This window comes from Camellia sinensis, chromosome 7, assembly GCF_055761805.1.
Source record: "Camellia sinensis isolate YWXY chromosome 7, ASM5576180v1, whole genome shotgun sequence".
Lineage (NCBI taxonomy): Eukaryota > Viridiplantae > Streptophyta > Magnoliopsida > Ericales > Theaceae > Camellia > Camellia sinensis.
Genome location: NC_138967.1, coordinates 134,292,032 through 134,301,774, shown reverse-complemented (window position 1 = coordinate 134,301,774; position 9,743 = coordinate 134,292,032).

Genomic DNA, 9,743 nt, shown 5'->3' with positions numbered 1-9,743 from the left:
CTCTCTTTCTTTGGACTTGACAATCATGTCGTCCACGTACACCTCAACCTCTTTGTGGATCATATCATGCAATATTGTAGTCGCGGCCCGTTGATATGTAGCTCCAGCATTCTTTAACCCAAACGGCATCACTCTGTAGCAGTAAGTCCCCCACGGGGTGTGAAAGCAGTCTTTTCCTTGTCTTCTGGTGCCATCGCTATCTGATTGTAACCTGAGAAGCCATCCATGAACGAAAGCAAAGCATGTCCCGCTGTGAAATCCACCAACTCGTCAATATGCGGTAAGGGAAAGTCGTCCTTCGGACTAGCTCTGTTCAAATCCCTGAAATCCACGCACACTCGGATCCTGCCATCCTTCTTCGGCACTGGGACGATGTTGGCCAACCAAGTCGGGTATTCGGATACCAGCAGGAAGCCTGCGTCGATTTGCTTGGTGACCTCTTCCTTAATCTTGAGAGCCCAGTCGGGGCGGATCCTCCTGAGTTTCTGCTTGACGGGTCGGGCCTCGGGGTCAAGAGGGATCCGGTGCTGTACAATCTCAGGATCGATTCCAGGCATGTCTTCGTAGGACCACGCGAAAACGTCTTTGAAATCTTTTAATAAAGCGACTAAGCGCTCGCGTTCCTCTGAAGACAACGTGGACCCGATTTGGACCAACCGCGGGTCCTTCTCAGTACCAATATTTACTGTAGTAATTTCATCAACCAGGGGTTTAGCAAATCTTTCATGCTCTTGTTCAATTAAGCGTTGCAAAATCGGAGGAACTTCGTCCTCGTCGTTTTCATCAAAATTTTGAAAGTCTGAGTTAATGCAATAAATCAATGGCACAGAAAAGTACTCAAAAACCACAGCTACTTGATTCTCATTAAGCACATCCAAATCGTCTGATTCCTCGGTTACAACAGACTCAAAAGAGAAAGAAAAAGACGACCTGGACAAGACTGTGGCATCCGGGTTATCATCCTCAGGATTACCAGACTCAGACTCAGTCGAGCTGGAACCTGATTCCGACTCACTAGACTCGGTGGAATCAGATTCCGTCTCACTACCTGACTCGATACTGCTGGACAAAAATCCCTCTTCATACTACCAAATGAGAGAGGGTGCGATAGATGCATCCAAAATAGTTGCTGGCGGGCCCGTAGCCGTTTCATTCCCGATCACGCATACTGAGAAGTTATCCCCCAAGCACTCCTGGTCGATCGGAGGATCTGAAAGTAGACACGCCAGTGCTACCCCTATTTCAAGTTCGGTGTCCTCAGACTGCACTTTCTTACTCTGTTCAACCTCAACTGATGGGTCTGTCTGCTCTTCGGCAACGTCATCCCCGGATAGTTGTAGGTCGAAAAAGATTTCGAAACCAGGCACGCGCTTCCTCTCCGCGTTCAGCCACGGCTCTGGGAAGCCGCAAAATGGGAAGTCCTCCCCCTCCCGGACGAAGCGTCCGTTCAGGGTACCCTGAATGGGTCGATGCATTAACTCAAAAGGCTTCCCTGCCTTCTTTGCTTTGGCTCTCCCAGCCATCTCTTTACCCTTCCTCACCCAGTCCTCTTTGGTGGGCAGATAACCCAAGCCAAAGGTATGCGGATTGTGCGGCACTTCAGCCAATGCTGCGGCGCCCTTCCAGCCGCTCTTTCCCAATCCCATCCCGGGGATATGTTGAAGCTTGTTCATGAGGTATACCGATTGAGCACTAACGTACACCCCCTCATTAACGGCCATGATATTCTGCACAACCCGGGCCTCAGCCAAAGTAAACCCTGATAAGAACAAATCCTCCGTGCCATGTTCAATTTCCAAGACTGGTGTAGACACTTCTGGCGGTGGATGGATTGATGAATTCCCGAAAACAATGGCCACCCCCTTCCCGTGAGGGTACTTCAGTATTTGATGCAAAGTGGAAGAGACTGCCTTCACTTGGTGCAACCACGGCCGTCCCAAGAGTAGATTAAAGGTTGCGGGAACGTCCAAGACATGGAATTCAATGTTGTGTTGTCCTGGACCAACCTGAGTCTGAATTTTGACAGTCCCCATCACTTCCATGCTTGTATTATCATAGGCTCTGATCACTTGAGTAGTTGGTACGAAGTCCGCGGGCTTCAACCCGATTGCATATGCCGTCCTTGACGGGCACACGTTAATAGTGGATCCTGTGTCGACAAGAACCACCGGTACCCATTTGCCTCTACATTCCACCGAGATGTAGAGAGGTTTGTTACGATTTGCGCCCTTAGACGGCAGTTCTTTATCTGAAAAGGTTAGTGTCGGGGAACCTCTTCCCGGAAAGACCAGTCCAACCAGCTGCTCTGGTGTGGTATCTATAGAGAGTTTGGCTTTGTCCATAGCAGATAGGACAGCCTGTCTGTGTACTCATGAAGCCATAAGCAGTCCCCAGATGGAGATGTCTGCTTGTATCTTCTTTAACTGTTTGAGTACAGCCTCCTCCTCAAGCTGTTTTTCCTTCTGTTTCTCAGCTTCTTTATCCTTCCCAGATGCCTCTGGCTGGTCTAAGTGCAGGGGTTTGAAATACCGCCCGCTTCTCATCATATGGTCGACCTCTCCGACATACCAGGTGTCGTCTGGCTGATGGTTTCCCCAATCTTCATCTGTGTGGGCGAGACATAAATCATCGTCTTCCCACCACATTCCGTCGGCAGCCGACAGACACCTGTCCGGCCCCGGTATGATCGTACTCGCAGTACCTTCAGTCCACATGCCCGCAGCATCTTCTGTTCTTGTGCCCACAGCACCCTCGGCCCCATCATGGGCTTTTGCCTTCCTGATTCTCTCGGAATCCCAAAACTTTTCTTGTTCCGCCTGTGTCAGTGTGGTTTGTTGTTCAACTTTCTGTGCATCCACAATGCTCAGGTCCCGAGCGAAATTCTTCATACCGGCGCTCTCCGACAATGTAATCTGACTTCCGGCCCTTCCGGCCACAGCTAAAATTCCTGCCCCTGCTGGGCTCTGTTCTAGTTGGGACTCTTCCACCACATCCGGTTGATCATCCAGCCACCCAGTGGCCTCTGCCGATTCCTCATAATCAAACCAGTTGACTGCCGCGCCCCCTGATTCTTGGTTATCGAAAAACTGTAGGTTGGCAAAGTCCTCCTCCACAGCCGTCAAATCATTTGCCCCTTGCTCAAATCCATCCTCCTGGATCACACACAGCTCTTCCTTCTCTGGAAATTCTATACCTAGCCCAATCTGGCCTGTTGACAAGATGTACTCACTCGGATCATAGACTTCCCCAGCAAAACTCTCAGACTGTTCAATCCCAGACTCAACAATTCCATTCTTTTCTGAAGTCTGCCCTGCTCCATCTTCGACGGTCACCACTGTCGGCTCTGGTTGGGTTGTGGAGATGTCCAACATGCACAAAGAGTCGGTGCAGTCAGGAAGGAGCACCTCCGGCTTGGGTAGGTGGGATGGAGTGATATAGATACTAGGATCATAAGATGCGACCCCAGTTTGGATAAAATTGATTCTATTGGGAGGGGGAGCTTGGTTTTACGGTGGGAGAGGATTGGTTGTGACATTGGGATTGTCGGGAGGCGCAATCACCTGCTTGTCAATAAGATCCTGGATCTCGTGATGCAATCTAAAACAACGGTCGGTGTCGTGACCGTGTTGTTGGTGATACGCGCAGTATTTTGCTGGGTCATGAGAGGGATGGAGTGGATTTGGTAGTGGCCTCGGCTCCAGGGGCTTCAAATGCTTTTTCCTGATTAATACCCCTAGAGCTTTGGACAGGGGCATGTATAAGGGTGTGAAGGTTCTTTGGCCTCTGGGTTGGTATTTGATGGTCTGCGTGTTGCTTTCGGATGCACCGGAGAAGGGCGTGGCTGCCATGGGTCTTGGAAGGGAAGGGGGAATGGTGGTGACCATGCTCACCTCTGAAGCTCTTACAATTGCAGCGCCACTCTGGCCTACATTGTTGTTACAGTTGAAGGTCCTCCTTGGTTGCTCCCAATCTTGGTCGATCAGACCCTGTTTCATTGCATCTTCAATCTGTACCCCCATCTCGTGCAAATCTGAAAAAGTGGGGAAGGGGAGTACAATCATCTTTTGCATCAATTTTGGCTAGAGATTGCGCACAATCATCCTAATTTGGTCTTTATCGGTGGGCCTCAAAGTCATCATCGAGGCCTTCGCCCTCCACCGGGTTACGAAATCCAAGAAACTCTCCTTGGGCTCCTGCCTTGTTGTTTCGAGATCACAAGTTGTAATCTCAATTTGGGTGTTGTAAGAGTATTGCGCAACAAAGGCTTCAGCCATTTCATCCCAACTTCGCTTGACATCATCCTCCAATTTTGCATACCAGATAGCGGCTACACCCGACAGGGTCCGGCCAAATAGTGAAAGCTTCTGGGGTCTAGTTAGGCCCATTGGCCGCAGTATATCTGAGAATAGCCGGAGGTGGACCATGGGATCCCCAGACCCGTCGAAGCGATCGATCTGCGGCATTTTAAATCTATCCGGTAGCATCACAGCCACATCGGTATATCCGTCCTCGATATCCGGGATAAGCTTTACCCCCTGGGATTTTTTGAATAGCTTCTCGAGCTTGCTCAATTTCAATGCTGTATGGTCTACCTCGAACTCGAAGGGAGAGTCCGGTTGATTGACAGGCGTAGGTGCCTTAGATAGCTGGGGCAGAATTGGGGGCGAAACTGGCCCTGTTGGTATGTCTGTATCTGCCTGGACATTTTGTGCCTCCTCGGGTGCTGGGATTCCCAGTGGGGGAGGGACCGGGTGTAAAGCAGATGCTCCGTTTTGTTGTTGCAGCCTGGCAATTAATTCTGCTTGCTGGGCCATGATCTCAGCCTGTTGTTTGGCAAACTCATCCCGGCGAACAGCGTCCTGCTGCATGGCTCTCATGGCCACTTACATCTGACGCATCATTTCCTCCACTCTTGTCGGTACCGCCATACTGCCCTGATTTGTCTGAACTATTGGCAGGTCTATTTCTATAGCACCAATCGGGATCTCAATCTGACTGTCCACCGATGGGGTGATCCACTGCCCTGGCAACCTCTGCTCGGATACATTGCGTTTTCTTGGCGTCCGTCTGATAACTGGGGGTAGAGAGTGAAACACTGGCTGTCCGTCAACCAGATCCTTGGATCGATTGAGTCAGCGACCTTTGGTCTAGGGTGCTTAGGGAATATCTACTTGGTCGGAAGCAATTGTGCTAAAACTGCCCTAGTAAAAGATAAATAAAGCAATAAGGAAATAAATAAATAGATAAACGGACAGCATAACAACTTAAAGTAAATGCATAACACACAGCCGGGCATAACAACACACAGTCGGTAAGCTGATCACACGCTGTCCTCAATCACTGATCATTATCCCTGAATCACTGTCCTCAAAGACTGAGTCTGATACCCGCAGATAACTGATTCTCAAACACTGACTGATGCACGCAGGCCTGATGCCCCAAACTCTCAAACTGATACATGCAATCCCTGTAGAGACACACTCTGACAGCACATAACAGATAATTGAGAGCCAAAACACCCCTATGTTGGGGGAGGGTTTCCCTGTCCTATTTTGTCAGGAGCTAGGGTTTCACTACGCACGCAGCGGTTTCAAATAACCTATATCGGGTAAGCAACTTGTCCTAGTTTGGAATGGTCACTATGGATCCGAATATGTACTAGGTCGAATGGTCGAAAAGGGTGCCCCGGTAAAACCAGGGTTTGTGTTCCCATACTGGCAGAGCCCATAACCGGTCAGCCTTATGGTCATGCCTTGACAAGACAAGCCTCTGGCAAACCGTTCAGGAATAGCAGATGGCAAACACGGTGTCCTAGGCGCACCAATGCACATGCAATGCAAAAAAACACACAAGTGTAGTCAAAAACAGATATCATGAGTTCGAGTCAAGTTCTCCAAACTCCCCAGCAGAGTCGCCAGAAACTGTAGACATCCCCGAATGCCCCGGGAGGATGAGGTCCCGTTCAGTTCATTTGGGGTTCACTACAGTTTGGACTCTCAAATTGTCACGGTTCTCAATCTGAACCAAAGAGTCCAAATCCGGCAAATCGTTTTTGAGAAAATAGATTTTTGAAAGAAGTGCCAAACATGGACTGCTTTGCCAGATACAGAGTCGCCACCTAAATATTTTATTTTTGGGAAATTTAGGAAACCCTGACTCGTTGCCTAAGGCCACGTGTCCGTCATCACCAAAGTTGCCTCGGCTCGGGAACTTGGGTACGATTGGGGAAGGTCACTTCGTGAGCACCCCCGCTCGCCCGATCAAAGATCGGCCTCTACTAACCATGACATCTAGTTTTGAAAACTTTATGCGTTCTTATTCCGGTTATTAGCCTAGATTTACTATGTGATGCGCACAGCATACAAGTATGGACTGGGTCGCCTGAATTGGAACAAAACATTTCATGTTTGTTTATTTGAAAATGGTTTGATGGTGCTACCCGGAAGTAGGCTAAGACGTGGATTTGCCACCCTCGGGTGGGCTTAGAAAACATGATTTTGCCACTATCTAGTGGGCTTAAAACTCGCATTTAATGAATTGTTCCAATCCAAATAACCCAACCTTCACCCACAGGCATTCAGGCAGTTATATCACATAAGCAATTAGCCTCATGGTAAGCATGCTATCATGGCAGTCACACACACGCATGCAAGGATGCTAAAGCATAAAATTTACCGAGTACTCCAAGCCAAAACAGAAGCTAATTAGAAATCCATGCATGATCCTAATTATACAGGAATGCATAATGCAACACATGCAAAAGTGCAACTATAGCAGGCTCGGCTATTCTAAACATGACATATGAAATGCTACAGCTAACATGTATTCAACTTGGAATTGAAAATACAATGCAGTTAGTATGATACGCCAAGCCCGGTGCATGGAAGACAGATAGATGAATGCAAACATGCTATCATACTGTATGCTAATTGAAACATGCCCTAATCTAACCATCATAAGCGGGTAAATAAAAGGGAGAAAGACGTGGGGTTGGAAGACATACATCATACACACGCACACTTATTACAGTTGTGCCCTAGCGCAGAGGGTCCGAATAAATAATATACAGTCCTAAATGAATAATTACAGTCCAAATATGTACAAAACCCTAATTAACTAACAAATTAAATTAGGAAAGCAATAAATTGGCATGCAAGCCAGGGACTGCCTCAACTCTGCTCCGGATGATGAATGATGCATGCTCGGGTTGCCTTGTGCAGAGAATCCCTCGCGATGCCCCGGTTTGCCTCTGTTTGCAATTATTCTTGGAATGCGTGCCAAGCTTCGGAAAGCTGCTGATTTTTGATTTGCTGCAACAGAGAGCAACAAAGGGGCATGGCAAAGTATTTTCACATATGTATGCATGACTACTCTTCGGGGAGTGTAGTCCTCGATCCTCGTGCCACCAATCACGCATATCGATGCATGATGGCCGAGGAGTCGAATTGCACGACTTAATATGAAATGAATGCACACATAAACACAACAAGATCGAGACTCCATCATGGATAATCCGGAGTGTCGGTGACTGGAAATTGAGACACGTTCCGTCACTCGAAGTACGAAACGTCCCTCGTTTTCCATGCTCGGGCTAACCCCTATCCCGAACACAATGCAATATGCATGACATGCATGAATGCAACTAATATACAACCTAACATGCACAATGTTATGAAACGGCATACACGATGCACGAGGTAACATGGCATACACAATGCGCAAACATACAACCTAGCATACACAATGCTATGAAATAAAATGGCATACACAATGCACAATGGACTTACACCAACATGAGTGGACCTCAGCCACACTCACATCAGTAGCCATTAGATGAAAAATGAGACTCTCGAAATACGTGCACGTATGCACGCAAACCGAGGACCGAACCTAAGGCATAGTATGCAACTCTAACAAGGCATGGCAAGGCATGGAACATGGTATGCAAACATGCAAATTTCAGCGCTGAAATGTGATACAAAACAGCCCCGAAACATGGAAACATGGCACCCGATGCATGGAATGGTCCCGAAACACAAAACTAGGCACATGCATTGACCTATAGCTATACAAAACATGCATTATTTGATCATTAAGCATGAAGAAAGATGCAAGACAGTCCCAAAAAATGAATATTTCCAGTTTATAACAGGTCCCAAAAATGAATACAAATAGGGCTAATCTATCATGCAAAAATGGCCCTAAAATAGAGATTAAACACAAAGGGACAGCAGCTGGCCCCGAATGGCAAAGAGCCCTTCAACAAAGTTGAAGAGGGGCTCAAAGAAAGGAACTTTACAGTTTACATCAAGCCACGAAAATAATCACAAATAAGGCCAAACTATCATGCAAGAAAAGGCCTAAAAGAGGGGTAAAGTGACAAGTGGCAGCTTCTGTTCTCAAACAGAGGAGAGCCCTTCAACGATATTGAAGAGGGGCTCAAAACAAGATATTTCACAGTTTATGAAAGTTTATGAAAAGGTCCAAAACAGCTCACAAATAGGCCTAAAATACTATGCAAAAATTGGCCTAAAAGAGAGATAAATAAACAAGTGATAGCAGGAGGCCTCAAACAGAGGAGATCCCTTCCACGATGTTGAAGAGGGGCTCAAAACAAGTTATTTTACAGTTTATGGAAAAGTCCAAAACAACCCACAAATAGGCCTAAAATACTATGCAAAAATTGGCCTAAAAGAGTGTTTAAACACAAAGGGTGAGGAGGGGACCTCAAACAGAGAAAGACCCTTAATCAAACATGGATATGAGCACAAAATATGACTATTTACAGTTTGGGTCGGAGCCCAAAAATGCTAGCAAGTATGGCTTAGATAGAAAGCAAAACAAGGCAAGAAAAAGGGAAAATGGGACTCACCCTTGTAGACCAATGGACCAGCAGCTCTTGGACCAGTTTTGGGAGCTCTTCACCTCTGGAAAGCAGCCTCAAGTTGCTGGAATGAGGGATGGAGGCCTTGTGGTATGAGGTGTAGGGTAAATGGTGTAGGACTAAGGGTGTTTTGAGGGTTGGAATGGAGAGAGAGAGAGAGATTGAATACAAGGGCTCCAAACCAATTTTTGTAACCCTCTAAAATGCAGCTGGGGGTGCTGGTTATATAGGCAAAGGAATGGAGGAAAGGGGGGAAAATCAAATTCAAATTTCCCCCCCAAAATTTCCCCCCCAAAAGACCCCCCCTCGGATACAGGATCTGGGGAGAAACAGAGGGTGCAGCTGTAAGGAACCAGGTGAGAGGGTCATGGCCGACCAGGTTCAGAAGGTTCAGGGGGCCGGCCAACCACCTCCTATGGTCGGCCGACCAAGGGTCAAAAAGGTCAAACACAATTACTGGTCGGCCACCTCAAAAAGGTGGTCTCCCATGTGTGCACAACACAACTATGTGGTCAAAACCCAGAAAAAGTGAACCAAGAGAGAGAAAAGACCATTTTTTAGAGGGGTTCAAAAGGGTCAGGCACAATTACTGGTCGGCCACCAAATATTGGTGGCCTCCCAGGTGTGTACAACACAAATATGGGGTTTAGGGTTCAAGAAAGTGGCCCCGGGGTGGTCAACATTGGCTTTTAAGTGAGGAAAACGGGCGTCGGAGGGCGATGGAGAAATAAAGCTGGCTTTTCAGAACAATTGCTGGCCTCCCACCCTCCTACAAGCTTCCTAACAATGAAAATAAGGTCTCTACCAAAAATGAACCAAAACGGATGCAAAACGGAGGTTCGGGGGACCGAAACGCCCG